Raw genomic sequence first — 27907 nt, 5'->3', positions numbered from 1 at the left:
CGAATACAAGATTGTTGACGGACACTAAGAGAATTCATTAAAGCAGGTAAACATGTTCTAGTTAGACATCCCAAATAAAAGTATGGACCTGAACATGAGAATGATCCGTCTCTACTTTAAATAATGCTGCAATCAGTGCCATGGAATTCAAATCATTGTTATGAGAAAAAAACAGACTCAAAAGGGAATTCTTCATCATTCGAAGAAGGTTCAAAACCTCTGCACGATAATAGAAATCGAACAAAGCTAATTGATGAAGGTATTTGCTTTGCTGCACATACACTGTGAAGTCATATTTCACAATGTGGAACATTGCATCCATAAAGCGCGTGCAGCGTGCACGATGCGGGGGTTCTGATGGCGATGGGGAGGCAGATGTTGGACATAGTTTGATAAAAAGGGGGCTGGTCTGAGACTCCGCTGCACGCGCGATATCGGCTCGAGGAGAAAAAAATCCCACAGACGCACTTCACTCCTTCCTCACTGCAGGCTGCCTGTGCCCGGCTCTCCGCCCGACGCCCTCCCGCCTCCCGCCTCCCCGCCGCGTCTCCTCTCCGGCTCCAGGTAAGGCACCGGTCGGGGGGGGGGGGGGGGGGATGCTGCTATGTGCGCGATCTGTCTCCGCCCGCGCGCCGTTATGTGCTGCCTCGCCATGGCTTTTTTTGCACAGATTGCGCGTTACCCCGATGGAGTGAGATGCTGCAACCTTCCCCCGTTTTTAAGCATTTTTTTGGGGAAAAAAAAAAGTTAAATACCGCAGCAGAAAGCAGCAAACATCGTGGTCCGTTTGCGCATTCCGCCGCGCTGCTGCGTGGAGTCACACGTGTGGGTGTTTGCCCGCGTAGAGGAAGTGGGGCAGCTTTTAATGCCAGAATAAGTCATTTAGTTTGACGCACATGAGTTGTGCGCAAATATAGAACCAAATGTGTGTATTTATTTGTCCTTATTCCATCATCGTTTAATTGATGAAGTGGACGCGCGCGAGGCACCTCCATAAAATGTGCGTGTCACCGACCGCTCTTCATCTTGTGAATTATTATGATGTACACAGTAGGTTTTACTCCGCAACACACACCCGAGATCACGTGTCCTTAAGATGACTTGAGCGGGTGATTAAGATTAAGTCAATTATTTAAACGACGGTTTCTTAGTGACACTGTGTGTGTGCGTGCGTGCGTGCGTGCGTGTGTGCGTGTGTGCGTGCGTGGAGGAGTGTGTGTGTGGAGGAGTGTGTTTGCTGGATGTGATCGCAGTTTCTGATGTTTGTCTCACATTTCAAGAGCTCAGTCACTTCCCTTTCCCTCCTCGAGCACTGTTAGTTTGCACAAACTGTTCATATAAATGGATCATTGGGAAGGAAACATTTCCCCCCCACGCACACTCTCACTAGCACACCACCCACTAAGGCACTACAGCACAATAAATACCCCCCCCTCCCCCATTCCTCACCCACCCCTAAAATTGTATTCACTGATCACTCTCCTCTGTCACTTAGTCCTGTGAAGTGATGATTAATATTCCACTTTAAAGCTTCATTTCCCAGGGCTGACTTAATAAACCTGCCATGTCCATGTCGCCCCGTCGATTGCTCACTGGGGGGGGGGGTCAGCGAATACATACGGCCCCCCTCACATCCTCATTACAATAGAGGCGAGGCGGCCTTTCGGCCACCACGGTTCCTTTGGTGTGAGGAAGGAAAAGAAAACACTGCAGACGGCATGAAGAATTCACAGGAGTACCGTTTCATTCCCACCAGAACAAAATGCAGCCGAGTGACCAACAGAAAGTCCAACCTGCTCCTCGGTGTTTGCAGAATGAGCACGTAGGTGAAGTTTCTTCCACGTGTGCTTCAGCGTGTTTTTCCCCTCGGGGGGAAGCCGAGTTCGAGGAGGACTCGGTGCGTCCACCGTTCGCTCCACATCTCAGCTCAATGATGCACTCGGTGGTGTGTTTTTACTCTGAAACTCGCGTCCCTCTTTTTATTCCGTGCTGTCAACTGGATTTATTTTTTTTGGAGGATTAAGTAAAGGCGTCCTGTACATGTCAACATTCAGGACGTATAGGTCTTTCTCGGAGGCGCAGGGGGGGGTTATCACCTCATACTGCCTGGGGCGTCCGGCCTTTTGCTCAACAGCGGCCGTCTTAGCAAGTAGGTAGCTCTGGGTGGAAGGCTAATCTTCACATGGGTGATAGAGATAACAGTGATATATGGAGCGGATGGGGGCGATTTAACACCCGCAGCCTGTTGTCTCGCGGGGTCAGGTTGCGTGATACCGAGCTCCTCTCATGCGCTGCTCTCATGCGCGGGATTTGGCTTGTCTTAATAGATGTGGGTGGATGCGAGCAGAGGCAGCCGCTGTATATATATTTACAGCCCGCAGACGCCTGGATAAATGCTGCTCTGCGGCTCCGGCAGCTGTCAGTCGCTTCTGCTCTCCAACTAAAATCCGTCCACAGTTTACACCAGCTGGTTGATACGCTGACGTAGTTATGTTGCAATCCATGACAAGTTTTGTGTCTTTCGGATGCAAAAAGAAGTCTGGTTGAATGGAAGTCTATGAGAAAATGACTCTACTTCTCTCGTGATCTATTCCCTCACTAAACGTGGTGAAGATGAGTTCATGACCTCAATCTCTAGTTTCAAGTCCTTTTCAACACAGCATAGTCATTTAGTAAATGATGGTCCATTTAGAGTAGAATAGACCATAAAGCAGAGTACGCTTTAGGGTTGGCTTACTGCGATTAACCGGCTATAAGACGTGTCTAAAGTCACTTCTCTGCATTCCAAATACATACAGTCGGATCAATCTTCAACAGATTTGTCTGTTGAATCTGCAGGTTTATTTTGACCCTGTATTCCGGTTGTTTGTTTGCAAGGAAGGACTGAGAGACCAATCAAATGTGACCAGATCACACCTAAGAGGCGCTGCAGGCTACAGCTGGAGAGTCATTTCTCTTCATACAAAATGACCTTCAGGTGACGGAAGTTCGATTTACTTAATGAAGAAATGCACGCTAGAGACGGCATACATTATCTGATGTTGTCATCTGAAGACGAATCCATTGAGGAAGTGTGACTATTATTATTATTATCGAACAGCTGATGCCTATCAATGGACAAACAACAATACATGTAACCACCATCACATGTAACCACCACCAGATAGAACCACCACCAGATAGAACCACCATCAGATAGAACCACCATCACATGGAACCACCACCAGATAGAACCACCATCCACAGAAGCCTGAGGGGAGCACACAGACTTTAGGAAAGGGTAATGTTGGTTTACGATGACAGTTATAGTAATGTGATTAATATTTACAATAATAATGATGATGATAGAAGCAGTAGGAGGAAGGAACAGGGTCCAGTTACATTTGGAAAATATTCAAAGATTATTTATATTATAAATGTACATGAAATAAAAAATGAGGTAAGGATGAGGCAGAAATGAGGTGACGAGGAAAAGTGCAAAACAGGTTGTAAAAGAAAAAAACTTAAATGAAATGAAATGTGTGCAATATAAATGAACAGTACAGTAACAGATATATCTCGAACAGCTTATTAAAGTAGAAACCTTTTTAACAGAATAAACCCTTTTATTAACCGCCTTCCAAGAGCTGCCGGCCCTTAAACACAGAACCCTCTGTTATTCAGCGGAGACATTTTCTGACCCAAAATGATCCAAATATTATTTCTAGACTTTTCAGGAATCTATTCCTGCAAAAACACTTAATTATTGCGACCACTCAATATTAGCCGGGGCCAATATTGCAGTTGGGGATTTATGAGACAAACGCAATGTGTTTCTGTTCTCGAGCCGCGGCACCCGGGCGAGATTCCGAGGGAGGCTGGAGGTGCAGTGTGGGGACATGCGGTCGGGCTACAGGAGGCCAGGTAAGCAGGACGGAGCGGTGACCTTCACTCTCTGATAGACTGACAGAAGCGTGATGGAGGCTGTGCATCCAGAGTCATGTTGAGTTATATCCGACGTGGATCCGAAGGCACCAGAGATGAGCATTCCACACCGCCGTGTTGGAATAAATGAGCCTGAAACAGCCGCCTGAGAGCTGGTATAGAAACACACCGTCAGCTCAGTGGCTACGTGGTTGTTAGTCGGCTGTTCCGAGTGGAGCAGGTAGTGTATCTAGTGCAACATGTGAACAGTATTTGGGTTGGTTTGAAATGAGCTTTTCTCACTAGAACTGTTACCGTTGTGTAATCTGCCTTCGTTTAAGGCTCTCCGGCAGGAGAAGCACTGCTTATGAATAAATCAGAACCCTCACTTTCGACTGCTTTGAAGGAAGGCGAAGGGAATCACTGTGTACTGTACCACCCTGAACTGGGCGATCCTTTCTTTTTTTGCCCTCCCATGTTCTAACAATAATTCATTGGTGGAAGTGTTTTCTATTCTGCATCCTATTGGTAAAAGTATGTACGCTTTAATGAATAATTCCAGTTCCTGTAGTTTATTTCCACGACAGCTGTTTTTGACTGTCAATTATACATTTGAACATGGGTGTGAACCCGTCAGTAATGGTGTCAATTTCTGCACTAATCAACTTCTGGTACATAAAACGAACAAACTTCACTCAGTGGTCACTCGTGATTTAACACTGATCCATTTAGCCATACGACATGTTTGTTTTCAGAGAGGCAGATTATATTTGTTTGTCAGCTATATCCCAGGAAATACATAATTGGACGAGAAGATGCTTTTTTTTTTCTTCTTTTTTAATCAAACCTGCTCCTCGTGGAGATTTTATTTAGTGCTGACGGTCCCTGTAGAGACCAAAGCGGTGGTGTTTTTTGAGCATCAGAGACCATGGGGCCGTAGTCGGTCCTGGTTCCGGCTCTCCTCTGTTTGTAAGGGAGAAGATTTGTTTATATCCTCATTCTCCTCAGCACCGGTGCCAATATTCCACATTTTGATTAACAACGTAAGTCTACAGCTGCAGTCCAACACAGGATTACCAAAACAATATTGAAAGTAGCGGCTCACAAAACCGCACGAGGGAAAGAAGTTTTATCCGCGGTCTAAATAAAGCAACAGATCCTCGCTATCAGCACGAGCCACAGTGAAGCTTGGAAATTTACAAACAGGCTTTTCGGTCCGAGGTGTGAGGGAGAGATGATTAACGATAAAACCTCAGACAGAAGACGCCGGGCGAGCTTAGTTTCCTGCAACAAATCCTCTGTGGCCCCGGCGTCACCGACACATTAACGCCGGTGCACATTTCTTCAAAGGTGGACTCCAATTCAAGTGGAGCTACACCTGCACAGTGCTGATAGAAAGAGAGGCTGTAATATGAATCCTTCACCTGGAGACTTAGCAGACGTTTAAATAGATGGTATTCGTAACATGTTGAGCATCGCCTCATCATTAGAATGGAACCCCTCCCCCTCAAAAAAAGGTGTTTAGGGGAGAATAATGCCGTTCCACAAGTCTTTCCTTGAGTGATGTTTGACAGTTGGTCAGTTTATTGAGGCCGTACTGGACCCTGTGAGCCTCTGAGTGGCTTTGTTCCTCGAGAGTACTCTATGGATTTACCATCTGAAATAGGAAATACACCCGTGCAGAATGTGTTTCTAGGATTTGACCTCACTGCTGCTGCTGTGAATGACACATTCACAAAAGATTCGACTTTGCATTGATTCTTATTTCTTGTGGAACGTGTGTTATTGCTATTGAAAGCTCAGCACTAGGCCAGCAATGTCGGTCAGCGCTGCCCCGTGATGGAGAGGTCCCCATGAAATGATAGTTTGAGTTGCTTCATTGCAGCTCTCCACGTCCCATCCCACTAACAGGAATCGTTCACACAGCTTGTCTGACAGATTTCTAGTAATAGATGTTGCTGTATGAAAGTAGATGAAAAGCCAAAAGGCAGATCACCTGCAAGTTTCTAATACAATGTTCTATATGTTATTATCAGTGTATGACCACCCGTAACTAAGAATCCTTGTGTTTTTGTTAGCTTAGCATTATGCAATCTACACAGGTAGCAGGTTGTCATCACGTGATCCGTCATGTTGCACCGCCATTGTCTATGAATCGTTGAGAAACGCTGTTGGTAGACAGGTCTTCTACACGTTCATCTGGCATATCAGTGGTATTCTTGTAACGCAGTATGTGGCCGCTTTAAGAGTTAATGCAGCTAGTATATTATGCTGCATTCTGATTGGACCACCAGTAGTAATGTGTTGTTCTCAAATGGAATTGCTTTGAGATGCTTACCTGACTGTGAGAAACATACAGTTTTCAGATTTAATGTACTAGAACACAGCCAAATTAGGTGTGACGTATTTTATGAGGGAACAGGTATACATCAGTACCGCCAATGTTAAATGTATTTGTTCCACTTTTGGCCTCTTGCCCTTGTTGTTTTGCATATACGACCCTATATGCCTTGCCACTACCCGCTGTGCGGAACCCTTGCCGCTTCTTATTCACAGCAGATAGAAGAAGTTGGTGGAAATGACTTTCCTTCTGGCACTTACATCCATCAAACCCCGTCTTAAGCCCTATCTGATGTTGACGAACAATGCCTGCATATGTGATGTTATATGAATTCCACATGCTCCTTGATGCTCGATGCCACACCCATTTTTAATATACATGTATTCTTGCATCAGCGAAGGACGGAGGTTGGTTCTGATCAATTGTGACACCTCACTAAGTGATCGTGATGGCTTTTGACAATAAGCTGCTTTCTGGGTAAATGGCACGTAGTGAAAAACTATTAATCCAATAAGTGTACAGCAGGTAGCTTTGGGTATGTGTGGTACTTTTGGGCGGTTGGATTTGCGTTCTATTTTTTGCATCCAAGTTAATTCACGTAACCTTAATGTAATGCATTCTCATTCTGTGCTGTGGTAACGTCACCTTAGCGCTGGATTTAATGCCATAACCCAGTGCTGCTCTGCAAGAACTATGTAATTGAGAGAGAGCCCTGGGGACCTTGATGGGGGGAATGAAAATCTCGTAACAATATCTCTATCCACTGTACGTCAAGCTATTTCCACAAATGGGAGCAGTAATGCAGCATTTAAACTTCGGTGAACGCCTTGCGTAGCTCGCAGAGGAGGAGGCTCCTCGGGTACAGATTCGCTGTGCACGCATGTATCAGTCAGCCGCCGTACGCCAGACTGCTCGCAACACCGCAAACACAAAGCAGGGAGCATAATGAGAGCTTCCTTGCCATTAAAAGAGAGTTTCCAACACCCCTCTCTTGTAATCTACGGAGGAACATGAACGGCAAACCTTGGCAGCCTGCAGCATGATTAATGCACTGCACGCTAAATGGGTTTGCAATGAACCAGTCGCGTGATGAGCTGCTTACGCTCGCATTAAGCCGGCACCTCCACAGTGGCGTGGCTCTTCCCGCTCTTTTAATGTTAGGAATTTGCATGGCAAATAGCCACTGCAGGCTCCTTCCTGTGAATCTGTGTGACAGAGTGAATCATTCGTCACAAATGCCGGCCTCGGCTTTCTCAAGATCTTTTTTAAGAACGGGGCGTACTCCTCGCCGTCTGCCGCAGGCCCGCCGGTCAGGGGCCCGTTTGTCCTCCGTTACGTGTCCGCCCGCCTGCGATTTCCTCTCTAGAGGCACCGTCATGCCACTTGCCCCTGGGACCTGCACCAATTGCCCCCCCCCCTCTCCCCTGAATTTACTCAAGCAACCGGCTCCTCAAGATATTTACAAGAAATCTTCTGCCCTTTGCACAATTGAAAACGGCCCCTGACATCTTTGATTATTCCAGACCTTTAAACTGTCTCTTTCTATAACACTTACTGAGTTGTGGTGGCTTAAGCTTTATCTTCACGGCCACATTGCATCTTCTTGTTCTTTGTGCGCTTTGTGGAAATGGGCTGCAGGGTCTAATAGATTAAGACCAAGGCCATCATTCACATCCCCCCCCCCTCCACTGAATGTGCATCGGGATTTCATTACCCGCAGGAATGTTCTTACTTTTGTCTGTGGAAAATTGGGTTGAACTAAACCTCAATGTTTTCCTCTTCCTGAAGATACATGCAGCATGGCTGTGAATCGGATATCGACGGTCACCCGGCCAAACATAACAACGACTGCACCTCGGCTGCTGCAATTTGTGGTTGAATTTCAGTGAAAAAAGCACACAAACTGGTAATGATAACAAAAATGTCATAATATTTCTTATAGAAAGGCCGTTGCTGGAGTCGACCTGTTCGGCTATGATTGAGGGTGGGGGGGGCCTGTGGCCTGTGATGAGTGAAGTCACTGCCCTGCCGCGGCGATGGAGGATGGATGGCCTCAGAGTACAAGGTCCAGCAGCAATGTGCCCAGCGCGCCGTTAGGGGATCGGGAGGAGATGATTCATTTTCAGCATCACTTCACCCAGGATGATCTCATTACTTGGTGCGAGTGGACAGTCCCGGCGATGGGACCGCGGCGGATTCCCCACATTCTCCACCCTGAGAGGCGTGTCACGCGCGCATTGATCATAGAATGGATGGAGGAGCACACATGGTGTCCTTTCACCTGATTTTATTTAGGCTTGTATTCAAATATTATTAGTTTTGGCCTAATGAAAACAATATGTATAAGAACTGATCTGCCCTTATTATTAATGCCTTTTGTTGTACATTCCATCAACAGCACACGTTTAGAAATATTGAGTGAATGTTATTTAAAATCTGCATTTATCTCTTCAGCACCGAAACATTAATTTGCTGAATCCTGTGCATGTTGAGGAATTTAAATTATAATGCAGTTGCACAGTATTGACAATCCATGTTCATATTCAGTGGCATGATTATTTCTTAATAATAGTAACAGGTCTTGATTACAAATGTGTAACCAGAACGTGAGACAGTGGGATCCTCTGTTTGCGACACAAGATGAATATTGTTCTAATCAGAGCACGAGGAAATTATTAAATAATTCCAACTTAAAATGCAAAAATGTTCAAGGCTCTGTGCATGTAGAGTGAAGGTGATAATAATAACATGCTCCTTGATGCAAATGACAACATGTGTGAGATACAACTTATAATAGAATCATACTCATAATACAAATGATAGATGAATAGTTTGGAGCGGAACGACTGAACGTCTCTTTTCACAACCACTTTTCAATGTATTCGGTCCGATAGCATTTGGAAGCCGTACATTTGAAATATTGTATTCCAATTCATGCTGGCAGAGGGCTTAATTAGCAAGCGGACGTCTCTGGCGGGCTTTCTCTGCCAATACAGCATGCATGTTAATATTCTGGCAGTAGCCAATACATTTTAAATACATATGTAATATGTACAGCGCTCACCTCTGACCGGATGACACAGAGCAAATCTTAAAACCTCATTTTTACACTGGGTTTAACTGTATAGTTAATAACAATGTAATATTATGTATTATGCCAGTTGTTCATGAAATTGAGACACCAGAGCCAAACTCATTTATTTGTATTGTATCTATTTTCATGCACTGGTTGATCTTCGGAGCCATATTACTAATAAGTCCTCTTTCAGACTTTTGGTCAAAATACATCTATTATTGTATTGCCTCATTTGCATTTTAAACATACCATTCCAGAAAACTTGTAATACAATGACGCTGCACAGCCGTGCAGTCGATGAACAATAGGACTCTGTGCATCATTGCTGTTCATTTCCAGCAATTGATTAGCTAACTTATTTGAACGTGTTTCCTGTGGAGTATTAAGAGCAGCGCTGAAACGTCTCAGCTGTTGTTTGTAGGTTGGAGCGGTTCAGTAGCTGAATGATGTTGACTTTGTCAAGGTTGACCTTAATACATGTAAGGCTTGATAGGTATGACATCTCTCTGCTGACGTCGCCTTCGATGTCTGTTAAAGTGACATGGACTAGAAGGTACGACTCAGCAGCCACCATGCGGATTCTCTTCAGGTAAGGCCGTCTTCTTAAAGCGACACGTCAGCATTTTACCAGCTCAATCTGTGTGTTGGTCGCAGTAGTTCTTTTCTTTTACCAATACGGACCGGTCAGCTGGACGCTTTAGTCTTAACGTGAGGCGGACTTGCTCGTGAATGTTTGATTTACGCACGCATGAACCTGATTTGCAGCCGTACAAGAGCTGCTATCAGCATGCTAAATAGCAACGTGCAACTTCAGAAGGAGTTTCTACAGACACACTGCTTTGTGTCAAGAAGAAAATAAAGTAAAACTACAGCTGTAAAGTGACTACAGCTGTACATCAAGACAATCAATTAGCACCTCATTTTGCTTTATTGTGAAATAAAAAGTAGCCTACCTGTGTTACTTTGTGTTAGCGTGTTAATAACTAGCGTGTTCTTCCAAATGCTATTTTTTTGTTTCTCTCTGGCCCTTATCGTCATAATGGAGATGAATGCCATTTCAGTTCAAGTTTTTACAGATTTTAACTCTTCATATTTAACAAAAAAACATGTTTCGTGAAATAAGAGAACAAAGTTCTTGCTACTGCAGTGTTTGTATTTCTTTAAAGGGCTGTAATGCATTTAAATTATGGGCCGACATTGAGTTTAACATACAGCAGCTGGACAGTCGAGACTGCTTATTGCACTTTGAATAATTAATTTCTCAGCAAATGTGTCATTTTAGTTTTACAAACCTGAACATAAAATATTTGGTTTCATCTGACTGCATGTTCTACTTTACTCTAGAGCAACCCTTTGTGTCCCAGTGTCATATTTGACAGATTGTCATGGTTAAAGTTACCAACAGGCTGTTATGTCTCTCTGCTCCAAATAAAATGTTTGTCCAGCTGTGGAATAAAATCACTCAACAGTAGACAAGATGTATGATTTCAGGATCTCCTGATGCATGTTTTATATAGCTCACGTTCACCATCGGCCATGCTGGTAGGAAAGTACTCTGTCTACCTGGCCGGCCTAAATACATACTCCCTCTTCGGGAACTAATGCTTCATTTCAAAGGTGACCATTTTAAATTGCTAACCCACGGTTTAATAAGGAGAGATGGTGATGTTCTTGCAGATTTTCAAAGGCCAGTTCATATCTTAATATTCACGTGTTGGGCCGCAGAAGCCAGATGGGATGAGGTGGGATTACATTAAATGAGAAAGCGGTGACCTGGATTAGCTCTCCCACCACATCGCTGCATTTCTGTGAGCTGCTTGTCTGTTCAGATTAAAATGAATCCACCAAACCTGTGGGGAAGGCAAACCAATAACTTGGATCCTCTTGTAGTGTTGGCAACGAGCCTCACCTTCATGGCAAATGACAGGTTCTCTGGAAAGACAAAAATAGTCTTTCACATGGCTCGGCTTAATGTCCAAAGTGTGCCAATCTTCACTCAATCGCACCGTCACTGTTGCCCTCAGCCGGCCACGTCACCCTCTTCCTCGTTCTTGTATGTCCCTGCTGTCTGTTCTCCGCTAGCAGAGTTAATGTAACAAATTAAATTCCAAGCAATCAGCCACAACAACATTTTTTTAAGTGTTTTTTCTTTTTTTTTTTAATGGTGCTTGACCTCCAATCAGCTGTCATTCAAATTGTAAACTGGGTCTGCTGCTTCACTGGAAAGTGGCGGAAGGAAATGCGTTACCAGGCCTTTTCTACTGAGGTCAATGAGCAAGTCTGCATGTCAAAGTTCACCAAAGTTTGACTAATTTATAGAGCCACCGCGAAAAAATCCATTTCACATTGTGTTCCCATTAACTTTTGTGCCGGTATATCATGCTTGTGTGAATCACAAATAAGGTGTTTTTCAGAGATACGCTTCAATTTCATTTCCCCAATATTTCCCAGTTCCCAATATAATAACTAAAGTGACTGATCCTTCAATGTGACATTCTCATGCAACTAAATTGCCTTTTTAATTACTATTTAAGGGAAAGTTAGAGTTGTAAAAAGAGACGAGCAACCAAAAGACTACTTGGTCACGTTTCCTAAAACATAATGGTAATTTAGTGTGCGCTCCATGACGGCGTGCAGTGGCGCCGCACCGACACAGGATTTCACAGCACCTCTAGGTTTGCGTATCAGGTGCTAGGATTGTAATTACTTGCATGTCCGCAGACGTGATTGCAAGCGGCACGCTGGCTATGTGACTTGGCCTCGCGCCTCATTGTCCTCAGGCTGTGGGCCTATTTCTTTTATTTGCACCATACAGATGATAAATGATAGATGATAAAGGCATAATTTCCTGTCCCCAGCAGACTTTCTTTTCTGCTTGAAAATACCTCTTGATGAAAGAAGCGCCATGAAACACGGATGCGTTTTCGAACTCGGTGAAGGCCGGTTAGAGGGCGACAAAGGAGCTAAATGTCTCCGATTAGAACTTTCTTCTTGCCGGCCGAGCTGTTGCGGCGCTGAACTCCAGTCCAGCTGGACACACCCTCTCTGACCCTTTTATGTTGTGATCTGGGCTTAGACAGCACCCGGACATCTCCCCTCCCGAGCTTTGGGCAGGAACAGACGGTGAGTGTTTGCTGTGATAGCAGAATCAACTTTGAGTCACAGCCTATCAGAGGCCGACTGGCTGTGGGAGCTGGATGGGATTTGAAGACCTGGCCCTCCATTAATCATATTCAAATCAGCACCCGACTGAATGCCTCTCCTAAGCTCCTCACTTCTCACTGCAGCTTATCTTAATGTGGACAGATGAAGCCACACTCGGGTTTGTCATTTCAGTAGCAATTGTAATCATACTCCCATCGTCCATTATTGATAATGTCAACAGTTATTGATGACTTTAAAATGTGCAGTCGGTTTGTTTACGAACAGTTCATCAAATTTAACCAGCAGCAATCAATTCTTGCTTTGCGCAGATTAACATAATGCATGATCTTTAAATGAGCGCTTCTAATGGTTGTTTTGTTGTGAACGTGGTGCCTCATTTGTACATTCAAAAAATGTAATAAAAAAAAGAAGTTGCGGTTTACTGCAAAGATTTATCTCTGTACAAATCTGTCACATATTTTCTGTATTGCCATTCCAGACTATTTCAACTTCACTGTCTGGTATTAGTTGAACAATGACAAGCACTTTTGATATTTCTATCTCAAATATACAGCCGGTCAAAAAAACTCTTAATTCTACCGAGAGCCAACTGACATATGAATGTTTAGAAAGATAAAAACTGCATTATGCTCAAGGACTATAAATGTCGAATGGGAATTTGTCTCAGACGGTTTGTCTCTGCCTGCATCTTAATGAGCAGAGACGCAGTCCTTTAAAATAAGTATTTGCCTCTTGTTCCCATCTGAATCGTTGCAGATGAAAATAATACTCTAAACAAACATCCGCGGCTGCAGACTGCGATCATGCCTGACCTTCAGCACAGAAGCGTCTCCTGGACATCGATAGGTAGACACATCACAAGGACTTTGCACATGGACTCTTCATGGAGCACGATGTCCTAAAGTCCAAACGCATTATCAGCTGTTATCCAGTGCTGTTTGTGTTTGTGTTGTTGAGGCAAATCATTTGCATTTGTTTCGTTCTCTAATTATTGTCTGAGCAGAAGCTTCTCGCTCACAATTTACAGGCTAACAGACTTATTCATGCTGTTGTTAGGATTGTGAGTCATAAAATACTGTTTGTAAAAAAGATCCATCCACAAATATTGGCAATATGTTGAAAGTCCACTGGGAGGATTTGATGAATCAGGAATCCTGTGTAAGACTGGGATCAGGCTGCACACCTGTCTATTAAACCTTAAGCCTCAGCAAGCAACCTCCATGTTAGCTGCATGCAAATGTAAAGCTATTGAACATCCTTGAGGTTCGTCAGAAAAACTGATCACAGCAACACTGATTTCCTCACGCTGCTCTGTGATGCTTCACGGCAAACGGAAGCAAAGGGTGTTAATGAGGCAGCTTTCTCTGAGCCGGTTAGTCTCAAATTTTGAATTTAGCTGTAACTCTTGATTTGTGTTCCCGTAGGGGAAGAACTGGACACACGTTCCACATTCGATTTAGGTTAACAGGTCAGAACTGTGTGTCCACGCTCAGTGGGCGTAAGACTCTCCTGGGTCCCAGGCGTGATCCAAGGTGAGGACGAATGAGTGAAGCGTGTCATACAGAGCCTATTCCGTCCCAATATTCACACTCCTTTACTCCTGTTTTTTGTCTCTACAACGCCTGAAGGAAATAGCTCCTTAGTGACTAAATGCTCTGTTATGTTCACCAGCCAGTTGCTAACTGTGTCCGTGTGCAGCCGCTCGTGTACGGTGTTTTTTTTAATAAGCTTTTTTTCTGAAAATCAGCACTCGGAACAAGTATAATGTTTGTTTCTCAAATGTTCAAGTTAAAAGTTGCATATTAGCCTAATATTAGTAGATATATTTGTGCTATTAGAGGGATTTTTTGAAGTGAAGAGATGGTCTCATCCATCAGTTATGTAGCTGGGTCATTAAAAAGTAACCTACTGCCTCACCAAATAACCACAGAGTTAACATTCTAACATTCATGCAGTAAAACAGGCGGCCGCCTCTCAACTTAAATCCCGTCCTGAGGATAACTGAAGTGGCAAACAAGTATCTGAGTTCGCTGCCAGACACACAAAGCCGACTGGCGTTGCTTCAGGGCCTCCGCCAGGTGACGGCTCTCGCGCTTCAGGGTGGATAACCTTTTGAAAAGGCTACAGGCTACATAACCTTTGGAAACCTTTAAACATTCATGCGGCGGCCATTAACTGTGATGCATGTTAAATCCTCTTTGCAGCCACTGGACGGCTTTAATAAGCCATTTCCATAACAGCCCTAGAAGTCCCTGAATACATATTCAGATTTTACAGAGCAACCTTAAGGGTTCGTCTAATTGAGTCCTTACATTTACAACCTGGCATAATGGAATACTCTTTGATTTAACACATATATTCACAGGTTTATTAGTCATATTAGGATTGCGTTGGTGTGTTTCCTTTTTCTTGCTGTCACATTGTCAGCCGTCAATCACAAGGGAACAACCCTTTGCTTTACAAATTACAGCTGAACTAACCTCTCAGGTGAGTTGTCATCTCACCTGTCATGTCACTGTCTGAGGACTTAGAGGTGTCAAGGGTTACAAGATCTCCAGTTTAAACAAGCTGCCTGCCGGCAAAGGTCACAAACACTTCGGTGCTACCAAATCCAATTACAGGACTGGACTAGCGATGGAATATAAAACAACCTGCACCTGCTCTCAAACAACATTTCTTGGGAAGAATAGAATCACGGCAGTTTGTACAGTGACTGAAATTCTGAGAAAGTTTTTCACTGAATTGCCTTTCACATATTTCTACATATGACTGCATTTACATCACGAGGACGATGCTCGTGTTTGCTTTCATGTTGCATCGCAGCGTTCTCGAGAAATACTGAGACAAACAACTTGTATCAGTCTGGTTGTCCAGCTACTTGTGTTCAAAAACATCAATGAAGTACTTTGTTCATGAGAAAAACCCTCGAGTCTGGCTAGTCGGGTCAGAAACATAGACGCTGTGGTTCACGGGAACATAACACTAAATTCTGGCTACTTGTGCTTGAATCCACTTAGTGAACGTATTATTTTCCAAACCGGCATTTTAGTGCTTTGACAATCAGTCAGTCAAATTTCACCAAATTCAGCCCTGCAAGTACTCGTGAAGTATGTGAAGCAGGTGAATCGTCCGAGACGTCTGCTCAGGACATGTCCTCACAGTAAGATGGACAGAGTTCAGTTTGCACTGAGAGTAATTGTCTTAACGTTGCTTAATTTGAGGAGGGTAGTTTGGTTTTTCTTTGGAAACTTAAAGTCTATTTAGGTATTTCTTTCTGTTGTCCCGACTACATTAACGGCAGTTAAAACACATCATATTTTCTTACCCTATCGCTAGAGAACTCAACTCATTAGGTAAAGTATGTGACATCCGTACTGACCCTGCTCACTAATACACACCTATAAACTGTGTCCATAATTGAAAAGTAGCTTGCAAGCCAATGAACGGCCCCCTTAGTTTCTTGATGTTTTCAACGCGTTGCTTCTCACCCGCCGTCCATGTTCCATATGAGGTTCTGGTGAGCTCGTGTTGCCCCCCCCTCGTCACTATGAACATCTTTATGCACAAGCATCTGAGTGCCCGCCAGTTGACCTCATGGGCGTTTCCTCCCCCTCCTCCCCCCCACACACACTCCCGCTCTCGGCGCCCCTCCTGTTCTTAATCAATAAGCTAGACCGGGCGACACACCTTTTAAGTTGCCCAACAAACCGCTTCATCAAACCGCCTTACTGGATGGATGAACAACCAAACACAGTCGTCTCAGTTTAAAAGGCAGAGCGTACATTGAACATTTAACCGGTGCTCTCGTTCAGCCATTGTCCTTACGAAAAAGATTATATAAAAGTATTGATTATGGTTGTATAGAAATGATTAATTGAAAATGAATATGCGTTGGAACAAACAGAACACATTTAACAAGCGGTGGAGTGACCGTGCTGAGGCGCCGGTGTGAATCCGCCTTGTCATGTTTTTCCCTCACGTTGTGCAACATGCATTTGATTGACATAGAAACATTGTTTTTTTTAACCAGTTGTTCTGTATCGCATCAGTTCCATTAGAATAAGTCCCGCCACCAAAACTAATTGGGCTTTGTGTGAAACATCAAATAGTTAAATGGGCTCTGACAGTCGCACTGTAATAAAATCCTGTGTGAAGACAACTCTTTCACTCTGGTTTTCACCACATGCTGTATGTAATTCCTCAAACTTACACTTGTTCCAATGAGACTTTATCATGCTTAACATTGACAACAAGACCACCGGCGGTGTTGTGCTGTCAACCAAAATAAACTCTTGTATTACATCTTTACACATTGAAACATTTACTGGACTGATTGGATCTGGTATTTTTTTGCACTCATTCGTTTGGATTTCTTACCTTTCTAACTCTTTTCCCTCAGACTTTTCAGCCAAGACGTTCTTATCATCTCTTGTTTTCTTCTCTGGATAATTGATCTTTGACTGTGAAAAGGAAACCTGCCAGTTTTACACAATTGGATTGCAAAAGATTGTTTCTCTCCACATCAATCTGTGGGCCTTATAGCTGGAATGAAGTACATCTTATCGCCATTTCTGTTATGTTTTATTGAATCTATGCATCAAAGGTGTGCAATCCTTATCGCCATGCACCCTGGTGTAAGCCTTCTCCTAATAAAAAAGTGCAACCAAATTCAAATCAGAGGAACGGAGTGTTTCAAGTCTGACGGTTTCTCTGCTCGCTGGCAGGGTTTGCTTATTATTTTACTTCCCAATTGCAGTGACATCCTCAAAACCCAGTTTTAAAAGGACCACTTTGGTGTAGACTGCAGTGGAAGTTGAGGAATAGATACTATGTGCGCAGACTGTTCGTGACTGTTGAGATTACACCAACAAACAAATGCCTCCGGTGCACCAAGCCTCCTTTTTCCCCCCTTTTGCAACAATTGTTCAAAGCTATGCCAATGAAGTAATATCAAGCTAATGTCGTTGTAACCATGGATGGTTCAAGCTTTGACGTGCAAACGCAAAGCAGCCTTTTGTGGTGTTTTGAAGAAGCTTGTAGCCCACTTTGAATTCCCTTTTTGTGTCCTGTTTGTGATACTGTGTGAACATTTGCTCCTGATTGCTGGAAACTCTAAATAACTAAATGGCTAAAAACTCACGGGTAATTCAAGTAGCGTTTGTTTGGCGGGACTCTGACAGTGTGCTTGCATGCATTCACGATCAGTGTCGACAGGACCACCCCAACCCCGGGCCCGGGCGCTGGGTTTACTGTGGATAGGCACGTCATTTGGTCAACTTGAGGTCAATGTCAGTATTTAGTTGATGGTAACGTTGAAAATGTAATGCTTAAAATTGTACGCATATGGGGAAAATTATATTTAGTATTTGTTGTTGTCGTGAGTTAACATGAAGCATTGCGAACTCACCAGCACTCAACTACTGGCAACTGCAATAATCACGATGGTAGGTTTTTGGATTCGGCATCGGCGGCACTAGAAATGTATGTTTTTTTGTGCACTTTGTCTTCAATCCAATGTAATTCCAAATCGTTCCTTGAACTTAATCAAAAGTAGTCAGCCAGATAGCAATAGTTGCCATTCGCCAATGTGCAGCTGGCTCATTCAGCGTCACTTTGAAGCCGCTTCATGCCTCGGAGAAGCATACGGCCTGTGTGTGACCTGACATCATGCAGCATGTCCGCCTGGCTGTAAAAAACACAGACAGGCGTCCTGGAACTGACGAGTTGCACTGTGTCTGCCAGAGTCTAAAGCGCCACCTCCAGCCAACCGTTTCACTCGAGTCCAACTCTGATCCCCGATCCCATGAGCCTGGGCATTCCAGTTTGCACTTAGTAGTACATGTTGGCACCAGCATGTTAGCATTGTCCTTTAGAGCATGTTAGCAAGATGAAATGAGCTTTTAGCTCACAGTACAGCCTCACATAACTGCTTAAATGGCTCAAAGTTTTTTCTAAATTTGGAGATTTAGCTCATGTTGTCTCATCTTGGATTGCTGCATAATGACCATATAATGAGCACGAAGCAACTCCAACCTAAAGCTTTAATTATACTTCAGTATGGATCGCACACCAACACACATACACACATGCTCAAATTTGGAGTAAGTAAAAAAAGATGATAGAAAAGTGAAAAAGACGATTAGCAACCATTTCAGGTGGTTAGTTTGCTGTATTTACATTTTGGCCTGAAGTGGACGACAGTACAGGAGGTCAGAGTGGACACTTGCATACTGGACTAGATCACTATACACATGGACAACAGGGGATTTGTCTTAACAACACACTCATGTAAGGCAAGTTGAAAGTTGGTCACCAAGGAAACCCGCTTACTAAAGTCATTACGTGATGTTGATGTGCCGTCGTATTTAAACCGTGATGTTGCTACGGCAGACTGATCAACCAGAATTCAACCCAAAATGGCAACGCATATCAAAATGTGAGACAACACCTGAGCCGATGGGTATGAGACTGGTTCATGCCGACCTCAGGGTGTAGAGCTTGACATGGACAGGCTTGTAGCAATGCTGACCCATCACAATCCTGCAGTCAATTATCAAATATATCTTTATAACCATAACCTTTTACTAAGCACATTGCAGTTGCCCATACCATATAACTATGTATAACAATGATTTTTTTTCACCTTAATTGGTATGACAACTAATGGCACAATTGAAAAAAAATCCTGCATTCATTACCATTAATTGAGGGAAGAAGAAAAGCTCCCTGGATGATAAACGAGCTGAAACCTCAGAGCCACCTGCAGTCACAAGTGCTCTGAGTTGTTAATGATCACCAGTAGCAATTTTGCCATCAATTAAAGTGACAAGCGGATGTCAAAGGTTTCCCGGCGGGACGCCTCTTCATCTACGGTGTTACAGCACCGACAGGGATGTGAAAAAGAGCCTCGTCGAGTGCTGACTTCAGCATCACTGGGCCGCTGTATGCAGCAGATAGCACCACTGCAATTAGAAGCCGAGCTTGTCTAATGGGGCAGCAACATGAAGAATATGTGGAGGAAACCGACGTGAAAGCCTTGACATTCTTTGCAGAGAAAGCTCCAGGTTCACATTCGACTGAGAGTAAACCCTGTTATAAATGATGGCTGGCAGATCAAAATCAAGGGACTTCACCATGAGGGGAGTTCAGGGGACTAACACTAGACTAATGTGGCTCTCTGACACGGGGACATCCATTTTCACAGCGACTCACACAACTCTTAATCTCCATGCACAACAGCAGCAGAGGCCCAGGTGCCACGCTGTTACTGAGCCACAGTCTCATGTTTAATGGATGATGAAATGTGTTGCATGACTTCAGAAACCTTTGCTCTTATGATTACTGCATGAAAATCACAGTGTGTGACCCAACGGTAAGCGTGTGGCTTCCCCTGAGAGCGGTCCTCCCTTTTGCTCCTTGTTTTCTAAGAGAAGATGTGCTAAATTAGGAACCATTGTTGTTTAAAGGTTTTCTAAATCCTGATGGGAGATTATGATCTTAGTATAAATAAGCTTGACTTGGCTTGAATGACACCTGGTGCTTTCTAATCAGCAGCAGAAAGCACCGGGTGATTTTCTACCTTATCCCTGCATACATTTGACATTGACATCACATTACACTTTAATGCCTGTTGCTGTTGTTTTTTAAACCCGATGACTCCGTGGTGATGTTGGTCTGTCTGTCCTTCTGCACCTTCCAGACTTAAAAATATCAAAAGCTTCAAAATGGATTGCAATGGAATTTGATTGGGGTACTCATGGTCCCTAGATGGTGAACCCCAATGACTCCCCAGAGAAAACAATGTGTGACAACTAATTGGTTATCTGTGAAGTATCACCGTATTTTTCTTGATGGACTTTTTAATGTTTTATTTTAGTTTGAATGAATTGTAATAAGCAAATTGACTCCTTGCCTTTTCATCCAGAATCAGCATATGCCATTAGCTGTATTTCAGAGATATTTAACTTAGTGGACCTTATAATTATCACCAAATATGAATGATTTTGTTCTATTGAGCTATTGTTTTATTGAGCCTATGGCTCCTCAACTTACTGGATTGTTCAAGCATTCATTATAGTGTACCAGTAGCAGTTTGGCTAATGCTTTCTGCCAGGGATGCCAGAACATGTGAAATTCCAGCTTAATACCTGACCAAAAAGTTCAGGCAGAAAATTGCAATAATCTTCAACACACTGTTGTGGGTTTTGATGTGTAGTTCTATGGCATCCTGCAGTGTGATGGCAAATATAACACAAACAATTCAAACCGTTCTTCACAGTTTAAGTGTAGAATGACAACCAGTGCTTTCCGTCAGGTGAATTGTGGCTTTTCGGAGCTCTGGTAGCGGAGTTGCCTCGTACTTTTCATGTGCACCTCACCGTGGTAACGAAAGATGCTTTGGTCCTCAGCAGGCACCTCTGTCTGTTGAGCAGAATGTGGTATTGTTTTTAAATTGGCATTAAACACAGCAGTAGCAGGGGACGATCAAATACCTTTGCACTGAGACAAATATCATTTTTAGCTAGTTGCAGGGGTGTCCAGATAAATTACAGTTTATTTAGTGATAAATCCTCCTTACTTACATAACTAACCAGCTGCATCATTTTTATTGTCTTTGGTGTGTCATTGCTTTCAGCCGTCAATGGTGTTTTCTTGTTTCTTCATGTTTTCACCTCCATACTCAAGGCTTGTCTAAAAATGGTTGCTCGCTAAAATAATTCTCACCAAGGAAACATACCTTAATGCACACTCCCACGCACAACCACTGTTTTTACTGGTTCCAATCTTGTTTGACAAAAAAAACTCATTCCAAATGCAGAGAACAGTTTTATTATCCTCAGACTGTCAGAGCAGTCCTTCCTCCGTCCAGTCTGAATGGAGACCTGGCAGGAAGGGATGTCTTGTCTCCCGGGTTGATTTTCTCGGGCCGAGACTCTGTTTGGAGCTAAATTGACTGAGACCACTGAGGTTGAGGGAGTTCGTTACGTACCAGAGGCAAAGGGGGAAGTTGTACAGTACGTCAGAGTATTGTCTGGTATCCCTCAGGCGATGCTCTACTTCGTATACATCTGCCACTCACGCCTCCCCCATCCTCACTCAGGACCTCTGCTGGATCAGCTGGTCTTTTCTTACTAAGCACAACAAAACAATCACATGATTCGCCCATCTTCTTTGCTGCTGTCTCCCCACCTCCACCCAATCATCCTCAGCTTCACCAACTCCTCCTTCTATCCGCCTCGCCAACCAACACCATCACCAGGTCTGGAGATTTATCTTGCTGCTGCTCTGAACAGAAGCCCCCCGATTACAAATCTCCCTAAAGAGTCTGAGCGCTGTAGTCTCACATTTCATCTGTTAATAATTAACAATGATCTTTTTTTATCTGGCTGGGTTTTTTAATTGGCTCAACAAACGAGTTCAAGTTTGCTTTTGTTCCCAACTCTTCAGATATGATAATGCTGGAAAAGAGTCAGCAGCAACACTATCATAATCACCCAGGTTTTACATGGATGAAAATAAAAACAATATCTTAATTGTATAGCTCATTATATGGAGGTAAAACCAAAAGAATGTTCAGCTACGGAAATCTGTAGTAAGTGATGGCTATACGCTTTTAATACGCATTATAATAACATTCATTATGTGACTTGATTAAACAATATAAGACAAATTATGTCTTCTTTAATACTGTATCCAAATACCGGCCCCTCGTTCATATTTCTAAATTAACAAGATCACATTTTGCCTCAAATCCTTCAGGCCTGACTGACCGGGCAGACAGAACGACAAGAAAACAAAAGAACTGGAATCATGATTTCAGGAAACATCTCGAGCACGGCATGTAAATAACTGCCTTTGCTTTCCCCTTTAACAGAGACAAGTCAATAGTTCTCCGAGGTTTGACATTTCCAGCTTCGCTTCTGAGTTAATGGTCAACTGAGATTATGATACGGAGCCTTTTTAATTCCCCAGGGAAAGCGCGTCGTGTGCACGGCTTGTTTTGCTCTGTGACGCCATTCTGGAGTTTTGCAGTGTGTGACCCTTCAGCAGTAGATGTCCCGTTCTAAAATGTAAATGCCTCAGATTTTAAAACAGGTGAGGCGACTATGACTGTGACTATTGGAACAGCTAGAGGAAACACTGTCATGGTTCTGGGGTACCAGCTAACCGAGTCTGGTTTGGGTCCACATAGCATTTCAAAGACATTTGAAGCAGACTAGATGTCAGAGGGGCTCTGCAGCGATTTTATTTTTACTTTTACTTATTTTTACTTTATGCATTAGAAGCTTTTCAATGAAGGAGAAAATTCACCGTGGTGATGTCACAGGGTTAACTGGGTTTTGCATTTGGAGATCACAGACTGCTTTACAGGGCAATTTGCCGGTTGATCCTTGTTGAACTCTGGGTGCTTCCCGTATGAAAGGTGCATGACGGAGCTTTCACAGGCCCCAATAAGGGAGATATTCTTTCTATTAAAGCAATCCATCTTCTATAAAAGTCCTAAATAAAGTGGACCTTTATTTGTATACGAAGGTAAAAATGCATCTTTTTCTTTTCAAGAGCCAAGAACTCGATGATCTACTGTGCTCTTGAAGCCCTTCACCTACCATTTATTTCAGTTGTTTGGGAATTTGCAAAAGAAAGAATCCAAACACTCAATCACTGCAATCCCTGATCGTCCCCTTATTGATCTTTTTTTGCAATGTCTATTTTCATATGATGTGAAAAGGTTCAATCATTTCCTCTTTCCATAATGTGTTACTTTTTGGAAAGACAAACAAGGAAAAACCCCGTTCATTTTCAGCTCATCTAGCCAACTAGCCATCATCATGTTTAGCATGTCTCTCCAAGCACCAGATAAAGCTTAGGTCCACACACTGTAGGATTGAGAGAGATGTGTGTGTGTGTGTGTGTGTGTGCTTGGAGGGGCGGGAGGGGGTTGAGCACTAAGACTGCAATCAATTGATGTTGACCGACTCTTAGACCTCTGAAATCCATTGGTCTTTGTTGTTTTAAGAAGCTTTGAAGGCTCTCTTATCCGTACAAATTGAATGTAGACTTTTTGCACAGGCTGCAGGATGCAATCACTCCTCACTCCAATTGCTCTCTGTCTCTTAACAAGTTACGAGACGAGCAAGCGTTTGATCTGTCGAAACAAATACGACAAAATGCACGTGAACAAGCCATTGTTAATGTACTCCACAACATCCGACGCAATCTATACGTATGCTCAGAGCCAATGTGGAGCACATCCTTCCTGCAGGCCTTCACCGAGACTGACTCCTCACAGAAATGTAAGGAGAACTGAGAGCCGACTCCTCTCTTCATCAGGGCTTCTTCCAGGAAGCCTTTGAAGAGTCAACCGCGGAAGCAAAACGCCGTACATTTTTGATGTAGTAACCGCATTGTGGTTCCTTTTGTTCCGACGTTCTGCCGCATTTCCCATTGAACTCCCTCGCTCGCAGCCTCCCAGCCGAAGCCAACTCGTTGGTGACTCAATCCCACGATCTCGGGGAGAAGGAGGGATCGTCGTACCGCCGCGAACGCGTATATAGTCTCCTCCAGTGATGCTGTTTCAAAGCCGTCGCTGTTTACTCCCCACCTTTACTAAAATGAGTCATTTGCCTTGTGACCCGCACAAGGAAAGATGATAAAATCCCTCTCTGATCTGAAATACCACTGCTGTCAGCCTTCGTTAGTCAGCTGACTAACAGCCAGAGTAGCTGCGATGAAGCGGGAGAACAGCGTCAGCCATTTATGACTGAGACTCTTTTTGTCTTGAAACATTTAGATTGCTATCTGTTGCTGTGTAGAAGTGCTGGGATTTTGCCTAAAAAAGGAAAATAATTTCCAGTTATTCTCAACATGCTTCCCTCATGTTGGGAGAAAACCCAACTAAAGTGTTTTCCAACTGATTGGGTCCAAAGAAGAATCAGCAGCTGCTTCCCTTCATATATGAATTATAAGAGGATCGAGCTAATGAGCATTTTGTTCTGCCCTTTACGCGTCACCTTGTATAATCTTGAAAAAATAATTAAGCTGTATGAAAATATACTTTAGATAACCATATGACAACATTAACGTATTTGTGTGTTATGGAAAATATGTTAAATAGTTTATACATTCCACCATTTTTGGGGAATACTACTCAATGCTTACTAGGAGTCCCTTAGAATAGATAAATAATAATAAAAACATGATAGAATCATCGTTTTCTTGTTTGCTGGTTTTCTGCCTTGGTGCATGCGGCTGGTGGGCATATTTATATTTTCCGCCCTCTGAAACCTCACACAGCCCGAGACCGCCTCTGCATGAAAGCATATCCCAAATCCTTCCTCAACATCCTTTTAATGCAGAGTTCATTTTTGACCGGTAATAAAAATGTAGAAAATCGATAACCCAACGGGGAACGCTCTTATGGTCCTAGAGCATTTTTTCTCTGTTCCTTCTGTTGATCAGGCTGCACACGGCTCTTTTCGCTGCTGCTTCACACAAATACGTGAATTTGACAAGACGACGTATTTGTAAAGTCTTTGGATTTGACTCCGAGCACATTGGCTACACAGGCTGCTGAGAGAAAGCTGCGTGTCAGCCGAGCAGCAGCCTCGGTGCTGCGTTCATGCTCAGCGTCTAGCTCGCCTGCAAATGGAAGAAAATGCATTTAAAGCATAGAAATAGACCTAAAGCATGAAATACATTGTATTTTCATACAACATCTGCTAAACACAAGCTGTCACGCAGCCTGTGTCCACAGCTGTATTGATTAAAATAAAAGGTTCCTTTGTTTTGTCTGACGCCGATGTGACAGACGACTGAGAAACACGCTGACAATCCTCCTGTGAGAGAAGCTTCACAAGTCATTTTATAAACTCATATTAAAAAAAGAAGCACAACGATCAAATCGGAACAACGACATATTATCACCTTTTTGAAGTTGAGCAAACCGTTGATTAATTACTCATCTAACAGCAAAAGAGTACATTACCGTTCCTTTAGAGTGGCTGACCAAGCGGTGAACACGTAGATACGTGCCTAATAGTGTGGGTAGCATGCTTTAATTACAATACTCCTTCTACAACCTTCTTCTGTTACTGTGTGATCGTAGCATCAGTGGGGAGTCGCGTCGTGTTTCATCCACTGCGATTTGTCCTCTCAAAGCAGATTATACGATATTTACAGCTGGTGTGAATTCACGCTCTTTCCACGCATACAGTCGGTTCAAAGTGAACTTTTGTCTTCACAGATGGCATGAGGACGGATACAGTACATCATTCATTTCTTCTGCAATGACACTGTACAATAAGTCAGAACGGAATGAGATTACTCACCGACTCTGCAATGCCAAACTGGTCTATAATAGATAATAAAATCCAAATAGGAATACACAAGCGCCTCAGGGAGATACGTGTTCATGTAGTTTAGAGAAGCAGGGTTCGTATGTCACATAGGCCAGGGGGCGAATTATGAGGATAACAACACTGCTGTTTCTTACAAGCGGCTCCACATACAAAATAAGCTACATGCTTTTTCGTGGGTGGTTTATTCCTTGGGGCAATCTTTCCTGTGATTAGAATTTTTATACAAAGCTGCGTCATTGCAAAACACTTCTGATGATTGACTATAAAACGTGGCTTCAGAAAGTACATTGAAATAAAAATTGCATTTTCAAAATATGAAAGAGTCTCATTCATCCAGAAACAAATGAAGTGGCTTCTGCTAAAGAATTCAGCGCACTTTATTTGCATTTGTAATTTCAATTACCATCATTTTCCAGGGACATTTGGGGCTTCGCCTTGGCTTTCCATTGAATGGGATACGGATCCCAAGCCGACCAGCACATGCATCACTTGTACTGGAAGCAATCAATTGGAGAGGAAAGGCCTGATGCAACACTGTTGAATATTTGGAGGGCTGAAATTCAACACCATGAATTATTCATTTGCAGCACTTAAATGAATGTGAAGAGAGTCTCTCTATCATTCACAATCTGTTCAGCAGCTGAAACGTGACTCTCTTGCTGCTGGCACTTAGCAGGTTTTCCAACAGGCCGCGATACCTGTGCGGTGACACAAAGGCCCGAAATAAATGAGAGACATATCTGAGGCCATTTCAGGGTGATTTTCTGAAAAATACAGAAATATAAAATAAATGACCAAATATTACATTTTCATCTTACATTTGAAAATATGAATACATCAGTATTCTCTGGAGGGAAACAAAACCCAGCAGAAAAGCTTCACGTTTGATGAAAGATTACCTGCTGGACAGGAGAATGATGACATTGTGGTTCATGTTCTGAAGTTGAGTTAAATCACAATTCAATTGGATGGCCACCCTCTGCTTGTCAGTCACAAAATCTAAAATACTGAATATGACAGTGAGAAAGTAACTCGACTGGTCATTGATTCATCATTTACTTTTTAGAGAATTGAGTGGTGCTTGTTTAATGGTGCTTTAGTCGAGTCCCTTGTGTATCTCGCCAGGACGATGGCCGGCTGTTACTTCTACACTGCTGAGGGCTACTTATTCAAAACTGGCCCCAGTTACTGCTGCCAGGCGTAAAACACATTAGTTCCACTACACACAGTGTGTACAAGTCTATTTTCAGACTTGACTTGAAGTTGCATCCTCATAACAATGTGTTCAAGGACGCTGAGATGAGGGTTGTTTCCACATAATTTCCTTGATTATCGAATTACGTTCTGACAGAATGCAAGAAAACAGGCGATACGTGAATGTCTGCAGGATGGAAACCTACCAAAATCTATAACATGACACTGGATTCTGTTTCCTTTTGATTCATTCTGCAATATGTTGGAGTAGTGACAGCGCTAAGCTGAAGATCAAACACACACGCAAGTTGGTCGTGTTCTAAAGTCCATCCTTTAAAACGTTTGGCCTTGACTTCTAGAACGTTCTGCAGGTATTGGCTCAGTCTCGTCATCTCCAGTCTCTGCAGTGCCATTTACAAAAGTGTATTTCTCAAAACAGATGACATGGGGTTAATAATGTTATAGATCGCTATCTAACTTAGTAAAAACTAGGCCAATGAAGCACTTAAGCACTACACCAGATTTCAATCACTGTTTTGAAGATTAACCTTTTGAGACGAAGAAACTAAAGTTCTTCTCTCGTGTGTTTTTTTTCTTCAGCAAACAGCTCCACATGCACACAACCTTTTGTGGTCAGATTTGTGATCCGGCTGAGAAAAACACAGTTTCTTAAAAGGCAAGAACTATTTATTCTTCACCATACGGTATGCCTGTTCTATGGAGACATCAGGTCCAGTCAAAGAATATAGAAGGGAAGTTTGGACTGACCAAAGGGCTGAACTTTTCAAAGATGTTGTAGATAGCGACCGCTGACTTTTAATAATTTTTGCCTGGAGACGGACAGTGGAGGAAGAGAAAATTGTACCGCTG

At 43.1% G+C, this 27907-nt stretch overlaps 1 protein-coding gene across 1 annotated transcript in view; it reads left to right on the top strand.

Annotated features, from left to right (window-relative positions):
• The first annotated feature begins 446 nt into the window (after positions 1-446).
• Positions 447-27907, top strand: part of cntn6 (contactin 6) — a 63453-nt gene continuing 35992 nt past the window's right edge. Inside the window, exon 1 of the mRNA XM_040204420.2 lies at positions 447-564. The gene's annotated coding sequence lies outside the window, so the exon portion shown is untranslated. The remainder of the gene's footprint in view (positions 565-27907) is intronic.

This window comes from Gasterosteus aculeatus, chromosome 17 (assembly GCF_964276395.1).
Source record: "Gasterosteus aculeatus chromosome 17, fGasAcu3.hap1.1, whole genome shotgun sequence".
NCBI lineage: Eukaryota > Metazoa > Chordata > Actinopteri > Perciformes > Gasterosteidae > Gasterosteus > Gasterosteus aculeatus.
This window is presented reverse-complemented; position numbering and strand designations above follow the sequence as displayed.